This window comes from Nerophis ophidion, linkage group LG17 (genome assembly GCF_033978795.1).
Source record: "Nerophis ophidion isolate RoL-2023_Sa linkage group LG17, RoL_Noph_v1.0, whole genome shotgun sequence".
Taxonomy (NCBI): domain Eukaryota; kingdom Metazoa; phylum Chordata; class Actinopteri; order Syngnathiformes; family Syngnathidae; genus Nerophis; species Nerophis ophidion.
The window spans coordinates 40,751,669-40,769,911 of NC_084627.1; the positions used below are offsets into that span (position 1 = coordinate 40,751,669).

Sequence of the window (18,243 nt, forward strand, 5' to 3'; positions counted from 1 at the left end):
TAAAAAGGCCGTATTGGCATGTGTTGCAATGTTAATATTTCATCATTGATATATAAACTATCATACTGCGTGGTCGGTAGTAGTGGGTTTCAGTAGGCCTTTAATGCAAAACAAGTAGCTGAGTGACAATTTTTATCTCAAACGACTCTTAAGTTGAGCTACCACTCAACTCTGTTGCCAGTTCTGTGTGGCATTCTGCATGGGAAGAGGCGTAAAGACAGTTATAAAGGATCTATTTCTATTTCAACAAATATGTCAGTACGGTGGAACAGGGATTAGTGTGTGTGTCTCACAATAAGATGGTCTTGGGTTCAATCCCAGGCACGGGGTCTTTCTGTGTGGAATTTGCATGTTTTCCCTGTGACAGCATGGGTTCCACTCCGGCTTCCTCCCACCTCCAAAGACATGCACCTGTGGATAGGCCCCTCCCACCTCCAAAGACATGCACCTGTGGATAGGCCCCTCCCACCTCCAAAGACATCTACATGGGGATAGGCCCCTCCCACGACCAAAGACATGCAGACTTTGGATAAGCCCCTCATACCTCCAAAGACATGCACCTGGGGATAGGCCCCTCCCACAACCAAAGACATGCACCTGGGGATAGGCCCCTCCCACCTCCAAAGACATGTACCTGGGGATAGGTTGATTGTCAACACTAAATGGTCTCTAGTGTGTGAATGTTGTCTATCTGTGTTGATGAGATGGTGACTTGTCCAGGGTATACCCCGCCTTCCGCCCGAATGCAGCTGAGATAAGCTCCAGCGACCCCAAAAGGGACAAGCGGTAGAAAATGGATGGATAGATGGATATTTCAACAAATACTTGCTTATTGAGGAGAGTGTCAGCCACAATCTTTCTAAGCTGTGCTGAGTGGGATATTTGAAGCACTTTGAGGCCCAGCAGGATACTGAAAGCCAAGAGTAGTCCATTCATTTTTTTCTACCGCTTATTCCTAGTATCTCTGTCAAACTGCAATTAGCATGGTAAAATCCGGATGGTTATTTTCCTCTTTGTTCCGGAGTACACCACGTCCACAGTTTCCAAATATAATTTGAAATGTGGACTCGCCAGACCACGGAACACTTTTCCACTTTCCATCAGTCCATCTTTGATGAGCTCGGGCACAGTGAAGCCGGCGGCGTTTCTGGGTGTTGTTGATAAATGCATTTTGTTTTGCATAGTAGAGTTTTAACTTGCACTTACAGATGTAGCGAACAACTGTAGTTACTGACAGTGGTTTTATGAAGTGTTCCTGAGCTAATGTAGTGATATCCTTTACACACTGATGTTGGTTTTTAATGCAGTACCACCTGAGGGATCAAAATGTCCGTAATATCATCGCTTACGTGGAGTGATTTCTCCAGATTCTCTGAACCTTTTGATGATTTTACAGACCGTGGATGGTAAAATCCCGAAATTCCTTGCAATAGCTCGTTGAGAAATGTTGCTCTAAAACTGTTTGACAATTGGGGTGACCCTCGCCCCATCCTTGTTTGTGAATTACTTAGCATTTCATGGAAGCTGCTTTTATACCCAATCATGGCACCCACCTGTGGGATGTTCCAAATAAGTGTTTGATGAGCATTCCTCAACTTTATCGGTATTTATTGCCACCTTTCCCAACTTCTTTGTCACGTGTTGCTGGCATCAAATTCAAATTCCAACAAGTGGTTATCAGTTTGAACATCAAATATGTTGTCTTTGTAGCATATTCGACTGAATATGGGTTGAAAATGATTTGCAAATCATTGTATTCCGTTTATATTTACATCCAACACATGGGTGTCAAACTCTGGCCCGCGGGCCAAATCTGGCCCGCCGTGTAATTTAATCTGGCCCTTGAAGCAATATCAATTTAGCATTAGAGCTGGCCCGCCGGTGTTATACAGCGTCGGTGCCGCTGTAACACCGCATTCACCGCTAATACTCATACTTGCCAACTCTCCTAATTTTCCCGGTAGACTCCCGAAGTTCAGTGCCCCTCCCGAAAATCTCCTGGGGCAACCATTCTCCCGAATTTCTACCGATTTCCACCTGGACAACTATATTGGGGGTGTGCATTTAAGGCATTGCCTTTAGCGTTCTCTACAACCTGTCGTCACGTCCGCTTTTCCTCCATACTAACAGCGTGTCACATAATATTTGTGGCTTTTACACACACACACACACACACACACACACACACACACACACACAAGTGAATGCAATACATACTTGGTCGACAGCCATACAGGTCACACTGAGGGTGGCCGTATAAACAACTTTAGCACTGTTACAAATATGCGCCACACTGTAAACCCACACCAAACAAGAATGACAAACACATTTCGGGTGAACATCTGCACCGTAACACAACAGAACAAATACCCAGAATCCCTTGCAGCACTAACTCTTCCGGGAAACTTCCAGCAAACTGACCAATAATTAACGTTTTATTCATGCATTTTCTCTTGCTACTTCAAGGCTTGAATGTTTGGTTCATTCATTATTATTTTATTTTCAAATGTATTATTAGCCTGTGGAAAAAATGTGATAATTACCTCAGAAGATTGCAAATACAAAAAAAGGCATTACATTTTTATTGAAATTTTATTTGATATGCCATTGATAATTTTTTTTTATTATTATTATTCGAAACTGGATTTTGCATGTCACTATAAAGTTATATAAGCCTTGCTTGTTCAATATTCAATGCAAAACTTGTTTGGGTCCCTACTAAAAGGTTAATTTGTTCAACCTTGGCCCGCGGCTTTGTTCCGTTTAAAATTTTGGCCCACTCTGTTTGATACCCCTGTTCTAACACAAAATCCCAACTCATATGGAAACGGGGTTTGTAAACTAAGTAAGGCTTGGAACCCGCAAGGTGATGTATCACCGGAAAAGGGTGTGCGTGTGCGTGCGTGCTTGTGTTCATGGACTTTTGTTTCAGCGCATTTCTACTCCCGCAGCGGAAGACAAGCTGCGGTGTAGGTGTTAGATAATTGTAATGAGAAAGCCCTGCAGGCTGATAAGAGTCAGAGATCATCTATTCTTGCCTGAACAACTATGTGTCACAATGGAAGAGGCGTCAGCGATCAAAAACATGAATGCATCCCACAACTTTAGAGCGAGGCCGTGAACACTGTTTATGTAATTTGCTGGTGATGAAAAATGAAAAAGGACAAGAATGAATGATGGAGGCGGGGCTTGTTCGTGCACCCACTGTTCTTTCTGTATCATCATTAAGGTGCAGAAGCGTAAACATTTCAAAGAAAGTAACTTGAAATGTTTCTAAACCAGGGGTCACCAACCTTTTTGAAACCAAGAGCTACTTCTTGGGTACTGATTAATGCAAAGGGCTACCAGTTTGATACACACTTAAATAAATTGCCAGAAATAGCCAATTTGCTCAATTTACCTTTAATAAATACATCTATATATATAAAAAAATTATATTTCTGTCTGTCATTCCGTCGTACATTTTTTTTCCTTTTACGGAAGTTTTTTTGTAGAGAATAAATGATGAAAAAAACACTTAATTGAACACGAAAAAAATAAACATTTAATTTTGAAACATAGTTTATCTTCAATTTTGACTCTTTAAAATTCAAAATTCAACCAAAAAAATAAATGAAGAGAAAAATTAGCTAATTCGAATCTTTTTGAAAAAATTATTAAAAAAAAGAAATAATGGGACGTCATTAGTCATTTTAACTGATTAAGATTAATTTTAGAATTTTGATGACCTCTTTTAAATAGGTTAAAATCCAATCTGCACTTTTTTGGAATATATAGCAAATTGGACCAAGCTAGATTTCTAACAAAAACAAATCATTATTTCTTCTAGATTTTCCAGAACAATTTTCTTTTAAAGAAATTAAAAAGACTTTGAAATAAGATTTAAATTTGATTCTACAAATTTTCTAGATTTTTCAGAATATTTTTTTTTCATTTTAATCATAATAATTTTGAAGAAATATTTTTGAAAAAACAGAAGCTAAAATGAAAAATTAACTTCAAATGTATTTATCATTCTTTACAATAAAAAAATAAATTTACTTGAACATTGATTTAAATTGGCAGGAAAGAAGAGGAAGGAATATAAAAGGTAAAAGGTATGTGTGTTTTAAAAATCCTAAAATCATTTTCAAGGTTTTATTTTTTCACTAAAATGGTCTTTCTGAAACTTATAAGAAGCAAAGTAAAAAGATAAATGAATTTATTTAAACAAGTAAAGACCAAGTCTTTAAAATATTTTCTTGGAATTTCAAATCCTATTTGAGTTTTGTCTCTCTTAGAATTAAAAATGTCGAGCAAAGCGAGACCAGCTTGCTAGTAAATAAATACAATTTAAAAAATAGAGGCAGCTCACTGGTAAGTGCTGCTATTTGAGCTATTTTTAGAACATGCCAGTGGGCGACTCATCTGGTCCTTATGGGCGACCTGGTGCCCGCGGGCACCACATTGGTGACCCCTGTTCTAAACCATCAAAATGTGTTTTTGACCTGCTCGGTGTCCCAGTCCCATTCAGTCAAACACCAATTTATCTCCATGTTGTCCGAATATCCTGCTGGTGTTTTCCCAATTGAAGGTATTTTAGGATCGAGTGTGCTTTGACCATCAATCGTCTTGACAGAAAAATCGTTTTGAAAACAAATATTGGTTTAACTGTTTTCTAAACCAGACAGTTCTCCTGAAGAAATGTGCTGCAAATGACATTTTGCTCATATGCATGACCATTGCTTCCAAGCCCTGGCCCACCTCTTCCAGGGCGTACTTGCACAAGGTCATTGGTACCATGCTGGTACCGTGCTGGTACCATGCTGGTACCGTGCTGGTAGCGTGCTGGTTCTTTCTCCCATTGCTGGTCCTGCACTTAAAGCATTTGTGCTTCCAACAATGCATTAGTTGTGAGAGGAGAGATCACAATATTTAGCTTTTTTTGGTTACAAGCCAGTGTTTGACTTTTGGGATATTACAGTTTTTATGTAACAATTGTAAAATATGTTGGCTATCATTAAAAACCTGTGAGGAGCGATCACATCGCAATCATTCTGATTTGGCCACTTTATATTACCTTTTTTAGCACTTTATTGTAAGAAAAAAAAAACATATTTACAGGTTTTATCTAAATATGATCTTGTCTAGATATGTTAAAGGCCTACTGAAATGAGATTTTCTTATTTAAACGGGGATAGCAGGTCCATTCTATGTGTCATACTTGATCATTTCGCGATATTGCCATATTTTTGCTGAAAAGATTTAGTAGAGAACATTGACGATAAAGTTCGCAACTTTTGGTCGCTCATAAAAAAGCCTTGCCTGTACCGGAAGTAGAAGACGATGTGAGCGCGACGTCACGGGTTGTGGAGCTCCTCACATCCTCACATTGTTTACAATCATGGCCACCAGCAGCGAGAGCTATTCGGACCGAGAAAGCGATGATTTCCCCATTAATTTGAGCGAGGATGAAAGATTCGTGGATGAGGATAGTGAGAGTGAAGGACTAGAAAAAAAAAGAAAAAAAAAGACAGGGCATTGGGAGCATTCAGATGTAATTAGACACATTTACTAGGATAATTCTGGAAAATCCCTTATCTGCTTATTGTGTTACCAGTGTTTTAGTGAGATTATATAGTCGTACCTGGAAGCATCCCACGTTCGGGGGCGGCCGGTCGAAGGAGGCAAGAGAGTCGCAGCTGCCTCTTTGACAGGTGCACGAGGAACGACGCAAGCTCCGCTCATGTCTACGGTAAGAGCCGACTTATTACCACAATTTTCTCTTACACTCTTGTGTGCCCTTCTTTTTCTCTTCTCTCTTGTTTTTATCTCCTTTTTGCCTTTTGGTTGGAGCCCTGCCGGGACTGCACAACAAGGAGTGCCACTTTTGTGACTTGTGCAGGGTTTTTTGGGTGCTTTTTTGTGCACTTTTGGACCTGCCTCAGGAGGACCTTTTGTCTATGCCCGTGTTTGCACCAGGGACCGCAGTCCGGGAGGAGATGCGGAGGAAGAGAATGAAGGACGAGCTTCACGGAGCCTTTGCTGGATGAGCATATGTCAGACACTTTTGGTCTCCCTGGATGGATTGTCCCTCAACCGCACAGACTGGAAATTGGCCAGATGCTAGTGGGCAGCCTAGGATGGAGTCGCCGCTCTTGGTCGCTTTGTTGGGTCCGTTCCTGTCTCTGGCCATGCTAAGCAGACAATAACCTGTGGGTTATTGGGTGTTGAGATGGTGTTATTGTTGTTTGTGGTGCAATTTTATGTGCGCAATATAATTGCTGCAATTGTTTGTTGTTTTACTTTGTAGCTGTATGCAGAAATGGTGCCGCTGAAGCGGCAGCTGGTTGCATCAGCTCTGTGCTCTTTGATGTCATTTGTTTCTGTGGTCTTTCCCTCTTGTTTTCATGTCTTTTTACCTTACTTGTTGTGTACTTTTTGAATCCGCACATCATTTTTCCGTTGTGGGATCCTGTCCTATTTAAAAAACGAGTTGCATCACAAAAAATCCTGCCACTTTTGACGTGTAATACCTCCTTCTCTAGGGTTGGGTATCGTCTGAATTCGAACGATTCCGATTCCAATTCTTTGTTTCTATTCCGATTCCTGACAATTCTCGATTCCGGTTCTTTGTTTCGATTCCGATTCCTGACGATTCTCGATTCCGGTTCTTCTTGTACGATGCCGGGATCAATGTGTTTGACAGGTAGTCCCTGGAAGGTGGTATGTATTTTGGGTTGAGAGTTTTCACCATATCCCTGCAAACATAAACAAACATGTAATGTTGCTGTTACTGTTCAGCCCAGTATCAATTAGCTTAGCTCTAACCTTATTGCTTAACTAACCTAAAAGTTGGAGATTCCACCTCTGAAAAGGGATGCAGTCTTTTGACTATGTGTGCAGTGACCTTTCTTCCGTCTGTGGCACCGACATCTTCCCCATCGCCGCTACGGTGAACGGAGTACGCTGAACACATCGCGGAGCCTGGCTAGCAGGTTGTAAATTGTCTATGAAAAAATTCACGGGCTAATTTGTTAGCTGCCTCAACGTTGGTGCAAAACACATTATTTATTGCATATATATTGTTTTTTCTTGCAGGATTCGGACTGCAGTGCAGTCACCGAGGTGCCAGGCTGGGCGTCGGAGCCGGAGCCAGAGGAAGAGGAGGACGGTCGGCGCAGCGCGTCGAAGACGGGACACGCATTTATTTGTACTCCATGAACTTGGAGGTGCTTCATCATGTTCGACGTGCACCTTCCTCAGCACGGAACAGTCCTGTCGCACGTGTTACATTTCGCTGATATTTCATTTTTTTTAGTAAAGTAAAGCCACATTTTCGACCGCCCTGCTTGACTGACTCGCTCGGCTATGCTAACACTTCCGGCGGTGGGTGTTCAGCGGCTTCGTCTTCCGGTCGGCGGACTTATTCTTTTTTTCCGGTCGGCGGACTGGGTATCGAAACTAGGAATCAAAATTTTAACTTTTGAACGATTCCGGGAGAATCGGAAAGTTAGTCCCGGTTCCAATCGATACTCGATAGTCGATACCCAACCCTATCCTTCTCACTTCAACTGCCCGAGCAAGTCAGTCCGGCCAGAACAATAGACGACCGATCGCATCTGTCATTCATCCGCTCGTATGGGCGGAGCGATCGCATTAATGAACTTTTCTTTTGACGTGAATGAATTTTACGCTAAAAGTGTTATTTTTAATGAAAAAAGTCCCCCGTCTACACACAGTCTGAGATGTCTTGTGCAGAATGTTATTGAGATAGGAATATCTTTATCTGAACAGCACAATGAGTAGAAAAAACACTGGAATTTCTTTAAACCCAACCACTTGGTACCCTGAACACAACATTTTTCACTCATTAAAAATACATTTCAAATGTATGGTGAACACAGGTTGGTTTAAGGATTCTCCATGTGCTTTTCACACAGTAGTGAACAGCCACGCTGAAATGTTTACTTTCCCTAGATGAGTAAATGATGCCAAATGTTTGAACTTTACGACGTAAGAAAACCTTGCAGCTTTATTTTGCAGCTCTTCAACACAAACATTGCTTCCTCTCTGGGGGGTTGAAACAAAACTAGACTGACGGCTCGACAGCCAATCAGAACTTGGCCTGATTTCAATTTTTCTCACCCTGCTGCGATTGGTCGATTTAATCCCGCCTCTGCGTGATGATTGGTCAGGTTTCCCGGCTCTCTGGAAGTCATTTGAATAGCAGAGACTGACTTCAGGCTTGAAACATTCTCGGATATCAGCAGAAGAGTCACGACGGAGCTGAGAGCAGCGGAATAAAGACTTGAAATACTTCCATAAACTTTCATACACGCTGTTTGGATATACATCTCAGGCTGTGAGAACCCTGAGAATACTACCTTCGACGAATAGTTGTTTTTCTTTGTAAGGGCTGACGTCACGCTGAGCTGCATCACATCGCAGGTAGGCAGCTTTCTAACTAAATGTTATTTTTCTCACACCTAACCTGCTTTCTAACTAAATGTTCTTTTTCTCACAACTATGTTAATTTCTAACTAAATGTTCTTTTTCTCGCACCTAACCTGCTTTATAACTAAATGTTCTTTTTCTCACACCTAACCTGCTTTCTAACTAAATATTATTCTTCTCACAGCTATGTTGCTTTCTAACTAAATGTTGTTTTTCTCACAACTAGGCTGCTTTCTGACTAAATGTTTGTTTTGAGTTCATTTTGCTGCTAAATATGTCAACCGACTACTCATAGTAATTACAAATGTGTTACATAAACTCGTGTACTTGTGCTAAACCGCTTTCTGTTTCATCCAGTTGTCCCATTTGTTGTCATTCGCTTCCCTCTGTGATCAGTCTAGAATTACACTTGTTGTTATTTGTTGTTATTTCTGACCAGTCTAGAATAAAACTTATTTGTGACCAGTCTAGAATAAAATTTATTTGTGACCAGTCTATAATTAAAATTATTTGGAACCAGTCTAGAATAAAACTTATTTGTGACCAGTCCAGAATTAAACTTGTTGTTATTCGTGACCAGTCTAGAATTAAACTTATTTGTGACCAGTCTAGAATAAAACTTATTTGTGACCAGTCTAGAATAAAACTTATTTGTGACCAGTCTAGAATAAAATTTATTTGTGACCAGTCTAAAATAAAACTTATTTGTGACCAGTCTAGAATTAAACTTATTTGTGACCAGTCTAGAATTAAACTTATTTGTGACCAGTCTAGAATAAAACTTATTTGTGACCAGTCTAAAATAAAACTTGTTATTTGTGACCAGTCTAGAATTAAACTTGTTGTTATTTGTGACCAGTCTAGAATTAAACCTATTTGTGACCGGTCTAGAATAAAATGTATTTGTGACCAGTCTAGAATTAAACTTGTTGTTATTTGTGACCAGTCTAGAATTAAACTTATTTGTGACCGGTCTAGAATAAAATGTATTTGTGACCCGTCTAGAATAAAACTTGTTATTTGTGACCAGTCTAGAATTAAACTTGTTGTTATTGGTGACCAGTCTAGAATTAAACCTATTTGTGACCAGTCTAGAATAAAACTTATTTGTGACCAGTCTAAAATAAAACGTGTTATTTGTGACCAGTCTAGAATTAAACTTGTCGTTATTTGTGACCAGTCTAGAATTAAACTTATTTGTGACCGGTCTAGAATAAAATGTATTTGTGGCCAGTCTAGAATTTAACTTGTTATTTGTGACCAGTGTAGAATTTGACGTGTTGTTATTTGTGACCAGTGTAGAATTTAACTTGTTATTTTTGACCAGTCTAGAATTCAACGTGTTATTTGTGACCAGTCTAGAATTACACTTATTTGTGACCAGTCTAGAATAAAACTTATTTGTGACCAGTCTAGAATAAAACTCTTTGTGACCAGTCTAGAATTTAACGTGTTGTTATTTGTGACCAGTCTAGAATTTAACGTGTTATTTGTGACCAGTCTAGAATTCAACTTATTTGTGACCAGTCTAGAACAAATCTTATTTGTGACCAGTCTAGAATTTAACTTGTTGTTATTTGTGACCAGTCTAGAATTTAACGTGTTATTTGTGACCAGTCTAGAATTTAACGTGTTGTTATTTGTGACCAGTCTAAAATTTAACTTGTTGTTATTTGTGACCAGTCTAGAATTTAACTTGTTATTTGTGACCAGTTTAGAATTCAACGTGTTGTTATTTGTGACCAGTGTAGAATTTAACTTGTTATTTGTGACCAGTTTAGAATTTAACGTGTTGTTATTTGTGACCAGTGTAGAATTAAACTTGTTTTTTGCGAGCAGTGTATAATTAGGCTAGTTGGTGCACAAACAAACAAACAAACAAACAAACATGGCTGACCAGCACCTGTGGTTGCACAGCATGGCTTTTTCTCACAGTCAGCCCTTGACTTGAGTGGGTTCTGACTCACTCACAAGCCCATAATGTGGACCAGGCATGGTGCCGGTGTGTGTGTGTGTGTGTGTGTGTGTGTGTGTGTGTGTGTGTGTGTGTGTGTGTGTGTGTGTGTGTGTGCGTGTGCGTGTGTGTGCGCGTGTGCGCGCGAGAGGGAGTAACAGATTGTGTGTGCCTGCAGGGAAAAAAAATGGGGTGAATACATAAAGTGTGTGTACTCCAGGCCAAGCATTCCACAAAAAACACATAAAAGGCTTTCTCCATCTCACTTATTTTGGATCCAGCCTACCTTGTTATGTGCTGCTTGGAAACCCTAAAATTATACCCTTAAACACTTTAATAATTTACTTTAAAGCCGCCCTGAAGCATCCCTCAGTGCACCACCTGAGCTAAAAATAATCCACAGCTTTCACCTGTTAAAGTGACACATCCACATCATGTTTTGTGGTATGCAATGCATGCTGATGTTTGTCATATTTTAGGACAACATAATGTGAGTGAGAGGATGCAAAGCTTAGGTTTGTTATATCCGCGTAGGGGGCTGATAATGTGCCTTTATCCCCCCTGACTCTAGGTTAATACTGTACTAGCCTACCAGATCATTCAGGGAAGTGTGTGTGTGTGTGTGTGTGTGTGTGTGTGTGTGTGTGTGTGTGTGTGTGTGTGTGTGTGTGTGTGTGTGGCCCACTGAAGGAAGTGCATGGGTGTGTTACCACAGCAAAAGAAGGAATAGCAAGTTCAGTCAGAATAAGTTGGGTTTTCGGTTTGTCTGTAGTCTGTTTCCGGCTGGTTGGGTCAGGTGATGTCAGCAGTGCAACCGTGGTACGAATGTTAGACCTCAGAAAAGGTGTAGGTGTCCTGGCTGCATAAGATATGTGCATAGATGAGGATGGGCACAATAGATAATATTAATCACTTTATGGCAGGGGTCTCAAACACGCGGCCCGCGGGCCAATTGCGGCCCGCGAGACGTTATTTTGCGGCCTGCACCTTAATATGAAAATGTAATGTTGGTGCAACCCAGCGTGATACTTGTATACCCTCGATTTTTCTGGGAGACTCCCAATTTTCAGTGCCCCTCCAGGGGTAATCATTCTCCCGAATTTCATCCAAACAACAATATTAAGGGGGCACCGTGGAGGCACTGCCTTTAGCGTCCTCTACATCCTGTTCAAACATCGTGCCAGCACAGCCACATATTTGGCTTCTGTAGACACAGTAAGCGACGGCAAGACATAGTTGGTCAACAGCCCCACAGGTCACACTGAGGGTGGCCGTATAAACAACATTAACACTGTTACAAATATGTGCCACACTGTGAACCCACACCAAACAAGAATGACAAACACATTTTGGGAGAACATCCGCACCGTAACACAACATAAACACAACAGTACAAATACCCAGAATCCCATGCAGCCCTAACTCTTCCGGGCTACAATATACACCCCGGCCCCCTCCAACCCCGCCCCCTATTGTAGCCCGGAAGAGTTAGGGCTGCATTGGATTCTGGGTTCTGGGTATTTGTTGGCAAGAGTTGGTAAGTATGTTGCTAGGGCAGGAAAGCCATTCAAAGAAGGTTAGTTCATTAAAAAGTGCATGTTAGATTTTTTTTAAGAAATCTTTTCTTGCGGCCCAGCCCCACCCAGTTTCTGCATCCAGTGGACCCCAGGTAAATTGAGTTTGAGACCTCTGCTTTATGGTATACTTTCTACAAAAGGGGTGATGGAGAACAGAAGTCAAATGTTGAAAACGTCATGTTATATGTTCGGTTTTCGTTAGTTTACATAGGTAGTGTTGACAACACACAAAGGAGGTAATGATGGTGGGAATTGATATTGTTCCACAAGAGAAAATAATGCAATATTGAAATATTGTGTTTCAAAATAAACACTATGAAAACACCAGTTTCCTTGACTGTGTAAGGCCATTTTAGCCAATCGGATGCACACAGAAAGGCACAAATTGAAAAGGCAATACTACTATGAAAGTGTTAAATATAAACAGAACATTATTATCTATGTGTCCATACCATAGTGTATTGAGTCTAATGAGATAATACTCAACTGTGGCTAAACCAAAACTATTGAGTACTCATGAGTGTGGACTTTTCCCCTTCATTCCTCAATTTTGCATTGGCAGGCAAGGTTGATAAATGGAGTGATTTGTGTGCAGCTCCACAGTCTGTTATGTAAAGGTTCGTCGCTTTGAAGAAACCATGCGATATGCTTGGACTTTAACCATGTTTATAGCTGCTAATACAGCTGACCATAAAGGCTTTTGCCTCAAGAAAAACAAGCCTTCTCTTGGTTATGCAGCCAGCCTATTAGTGCCGTAGAACAGTACATGAGGTACAAAGTAGAACAAAGATAGCATTTCATTCCACTTGGCCGCACTGTGAGAAATAAGACATGCTTGTTTTGATAAGTCATGCACGACCTTTCTCTAAGTTGTACTTTTACAGCGACTCAGCATTAATTGGATTACAACTTCACCCAACAGACGGTGTGGTCAGCATAGCGTGGACCTCCTCCAAGCCCAACAATCTTATATTGTACGAAGATTGTTTCCTTGTATCGCAGTATGAATTGGACCTGCACCAATATTGCCCCACCCATGCTCAAAGTTTGTGAAGCAAATGTGTGCAATCTTGTATACTAATAGACAAGAGTGATGAGAACATAGAAGATATAGTTATTTAATACTCAAGTAAGCGTACAAAACAATATTTTTATGTAACAGGTTTATAGCACAGACCAGTTACTGGGTCATGTACTGTAAATGTTGACTATGGTTAGCCGGCTTCCAATAAGTGCAATTTTACTGTCGCATGGCCAAACCAGCTGCTTATACTTAACGTCATGAAGCCACTAAATTGTAGGCTGAACTTTGCTCCTCACTGTGTGTGCTGGCCATATCTGCCTGGATCAGTAAATGACTTTCGATAGGCTAATTTTTTTCAATTGCTGTCAACACAATTGCTCATTTGTTTATGGCCCTTTAGCAAATAGAAGTGTGGCTGTGACAGTTCACAAGGTCAATGTAGAGGATATACGTGAGTAGGATAATCAAAGTTCACAGATTTATGGCCAGACTTTGTGCGATGTAAAACCGATGCGGTCTGACGGTAGCTAGTGTGTGAAAGCTGCTCTGTGTGTGTGATCTGCTCTGATCTCTTCCTGTGGCTTTTTGTGCAATTGTTAACACCAGATAATACCTCCATTGTCATAGACCACCCCTCTTCATCCTCCATCCCCCAACTCCTTACATAGAACTTTTTGGAAGTTTCATTGAGTGATTTGGACAAGGGCCATAGACTAACAGCAGTGATGTCTAGCTGACACAAACTGAGTTACAAAATCTACAATTGTGCATTTTTTTCAGAAATGCAAATTCAATTTTTAACGTTTCTTTTGTTGTTTCTTTTTGTAAATGCTAGATGGGTTGTACTGTACTTGGAAAGCACTTTCTACCTTCAAGGCACTCAAAGCGCTTTGACACTATTTCCACGTTCACACACTGATGGCGGGAACTGCCACGCAATGCCCTCACCACAAGGTTAACCATGCTCACCCAAAATCAGCCACGTTTTAAAATTAGGGCTGGGCGATATGGCAAAAAAATTATCCCAATTAATTTTTTATAGATTATTCCAGTGTTTTTCAACCGTGAGATATAGTCTGGTGTGCCGTGAGAGATTATCTAATTTCACCTATTTGGGTTAAAATATTTTTGCAAACCAGTAATTATAGTCTGTAAATGATGTGCTGTCTAGAGCTCGGCTGAGTAACCGTGTAATACTCTTCCATATCAGTAGGTGGCAGCAGGTAGCTAATTGCTTTGTAGATGTCAGAAACAGCAGGAGGCAGGGTGCAGGTGAAAAGTTGTTTACTGCTTAAACCAAAAAATAAACAAAAGGTGAGTACTCCTAAGAAAAGGCATCGAAGCTTAGGGAAGGCTATGCAGAACGGAACTAAAACTAAACAGACAACAAAGTAAACAGAAACAGAATGCTGGACGACAGCAAAGACTTACTGTGGAGCAAAGACGGCGTCCACAATGTACATGCGAACATGACATGACAATCAACAATGTCCTCACAAAGAAGGATAAAAACAATTAAATGATAAATGGGTTGTACTTGTATAGCGCTTTTTTACCTTCCAGGTACTCAAAGCGCTTTGACACTACTTCCACATTTACCCATTCACACACACATTCACACACTGATGGAGGGAGCTGCCTTGCAAGGCGCTAACCAGCACCCATCAGGAGCAAGGGTGAAGTGTCTTGCTCAGGACACAACGGACGTGACGAGGTTGGTAGTAGGTGGGGATTGAACCAGGGACCCTCGGGTTGCGCACGGCCACTCTTCCACTGCGCCACGCCGTCCCTATTGAAATATTTTTGATTGCTAAAAAACAAACCAGGTGTGGGGAATATCGCTCAAAGGAAGACATGCAACGGCTACAGGAAAATACCAAAAACGAGAAAAAGCCACCAAAATAGGAGTGTAAGACAGGAACTAAACACTACACACAGGAAAACAGCAAAAAATTCCAAATAAGTCAGGGTGTAATGTGACAGGGGGTGACAGCACACCTACTTTGAGACAAGAGCTATAGTCATGCATGCTTGCTTATGCTTTCAAGTCATATCCAACAATTGCGACAACGACTTTTTTACTTTTAAGCGGTAGAAAATGGATGGATGGATGGATGTATTTATGATTTCTTTTGGTTGTGTGCCTCCGGATTTTTTCAGCACAAAAAATGTGCCCTGGCTCAAAAAAGGTTGAAAACACTGGATTATTCAATATGGATTTAATACAAAAAAATAATGTATATCGTTTTGGAGCATCTGCACTAAAACTAAATAAACTAGATATTTGTTTATCATTTTATTAGCATACTAAGAAAATAACAAAACAGATGACCGTCATCAATCACAAGGATACAATCGTCCGGGCCTAGTTGAAACCACAAGGTTGTGTTGTGGTGTTTCTTTGAACAGTTCACACACTTGTTTAGATCCATTAGGAGATGACATCAGCCTGCAGTCACTAACCTTATGATGAACTGCTTACACTTTGACTTCTTGTCTGTAAAGACTTGAACAATAAAACTGCTTTCTGATTACAGGCTGAATGCACTTGAAACGTTTAGATGAACATACATGAGTTGTGGTTTTTAGTTGGGCCCATTTATTGTATTTTCATTCCCACATTAAACTACTTTTCTAAGGCTGTATGGTCTTTTAGGGTTTACAGTCCGGAGAATGCAGACTTTAAATTATGCTCCCAATGTCATCATTAAGTTGTTCAACCTGCAATTTAGAGTAAGATTTGAAGCTGCATTATGGAAGTCGTAACTTTCACAGGGGTAAACTTTTCAGGAAATCTGCCGAATGCTTTAGATGTTCTTTTTTCCCTCTCACAAAGACAGTCACCCCTCAGTGCAAACAGAAAGCCAATCATATGCATTAGATTGTTCTGTGGAATTGACCGTCACTCTTAGGCTTTTCCAGATGCCGTATTGTAATACGAGCAAGTTAAAGCCACAGTAATCTTTTAACAGAGTTAGGATGAAGGCAGACCGTAGAGTTCACCAGACAAACTGCCGCTTCACTGGCTGGCACTGGCATGGCGCCAATTGTGTGTGCGTGTGTGTTGAGTCTGTGATGGACAAACAAAAGCCTGCTGGATTCCTGCAAGCTTTTCTTTTCTGACACAGTACATATGCACATCTGTGTGTGTGTGCGTGTGTGCATGTGCGTGTGTGTGTGTGTGAGTGAGTGAGGGCCTTGCGTGATTTATTTACTGGCATATGGTCTTGAAACAGGATGAAGATGGCTCTAGAGTTAAAGCATACCTTGGTGGTGATCTGGGATCAGCTTACCTTTCTCAAATCCAATTATCTTCACCATTAAGACAATAAAATCACTGCTGTCTTAGCATCTGTCTCAACAGCTTGTTGGATTTAACCCTTTCATGATTGAACAGAGCGACAAAAAGTGCAATTGCAGCACAAAACGTGTTTAAAAAGCTGAGTGACTTTCTACAAGGGCTTCACCAACTTCAGGAATGCACAAAGGAGGGCCACAATTATGCAACTTTAAGCGTCATTACGCTAAGACTTCTGAGGCTCTGGCTGGAGTGATCAGGTTTCATGATATTTGCACAACCTGCGAGTGCTGCTTAAAGATTGACCACATTCCAAGCACACGGTATAGTCAACCAGAGGCCCAAAAACAGAGTTTGTGTTTTTAGGAAATTGCTACAAAATATGTTAGTCTCCCAAATTTTTAACTAGACTCGAGGGCCGGTATGGTCTTATTTCCGGTCTGAATTTGGCCCCTATGCCATCAGTGGAAAGCCCTGCTTTAAAGTAATACCCATATTGCACACATATTGTTCACTAAATAGATAAAACAATACCCATATTGCACACATATTGTTCACTAAATAGATAACACTATGTACAGATTACAGTACAGTGGTGTGTTATAGAATATTTTGGTTGTGAGTAGAAATGAGCTGTGGTAGTTCTCCCTTCTGCTATTTGTATATTAGAAATGGGAATCTCTGGCAATCGCAGAACTCTATTACAATTACAATTCAGGAGCTACAATGCGATTAAAAATCGATTGTTGACGCATCTTTAATTAATGTAGTTTCATATTTCTTCTCATTTCACAAAACATTTATTACTTGCAACTTTTAAAAACAGTGCGTTTGTAATAGGAAATGTCTATCACATTTAATAAATTCACGGAAATGTGTGCAAAACTGGAACATGAGTGCCTTATGATAAAGGAGCTGGTTGGACCTCTCAGTGAGGTGGCGCACTGCAGTAAGCCACATTTTAGAACTGTCTGCATACACCCTGGACAAGTCACCACCTTGTCACAGGGCCAACACAGATTTACAACGTTCACACTCACTTTCACACACTGGGGACCATTTAGTGTTGACAATCAACTAATCCCCAGGTGCATGTTTTTGGAGGTGGGAGGGGCCTATCCCCAGGTGCATGTCTTTGAGGAAGCCGGAGTACCCGGAGGGAACCCACGCAGTCACTGGGAGAACATGCAAACTCCACACAGAAAGATCCTGTGCCTAGGCCCTAGAGCAGGGGTAGAGAACCTATGGCTTGTGAGCCAGATGTGGGTCTTTTGATGACTGCATCTGGCTCTCAGATACATCTGAACTGACATTGCTTAACACGATAAGTAATGAATAATTCCACTTGTCACAGTGTTAAAAATAACGTTCAATATATAAAACATTCTCATGCTTTTTTATGTTTAAGAAGTTGCGTTAATGGTAAGAAGTTGTTTATTTATTATAGGTTAGTTTAGGGCTTGCCCTCCTGGGGGTTCTTAAGACCACCAAGCACTGACATGAGAGCCTGTTTTAGGGTTACAATATTGTTTTATTTTTCAAAAGTCTCTCAGTTGCTTTCCAGCAATTTTATTTTTCTCTTTCGTTCTCGCTCGCGCTCTAGCTCCATCTCCAACCCTGTCCCTCCTCCTGGCTGATGCTTACAGTATAACAGAGCGACATGTGATTAGATAACAAGGCCCAGGTGGGCCCTCTACACACCTGTGGCTGATGTTGAGGCCAGTCCTGGCAACACCCCGCTTCGCTGCAGGCCCGCAGGCCACGACCCCTCCACAGTTAGCTTCATAATAACAAAGTTAATACAAAGAATAAGAGACCTATTATACTCTAGAAATGTTGGTCTTACTTAAAAATGCACGCATTTAGTTGTGTTCAGTGTTAAAAAAAAATATTATATGGCTCTTACAGAAATACATTTTAAAATATTTGGCTTCTTGGCTCTCTCAGCCAAAAA

The 18,243-nt window shown here is 40.7% G+C and overlaps 1 protein-coding gene across 1 annotated transcript in view; it reads left to right on the top strand.

Moving 5' to 3' along the window:
- The first annotated feature begins 7,648 nt into the window (after nucleotides 1–7,648).
- Nucleotides 7,649–18,243, top strand: part of LOC133536438 (ras-GEF domain-containing family member 1B-B-like) — a 39,272-nt gene continuing 28,677 nt past the window's right edge. The window contains exon 1 of the mRNA XM_061876959.1: nucleotides 7,649–8,430. The gene's annotated coding sequence lies outside the window, so the exon portion shown is untranslated. The remainder of the gene's footprint in view (nucleotides 8,431–18,243) is intronic.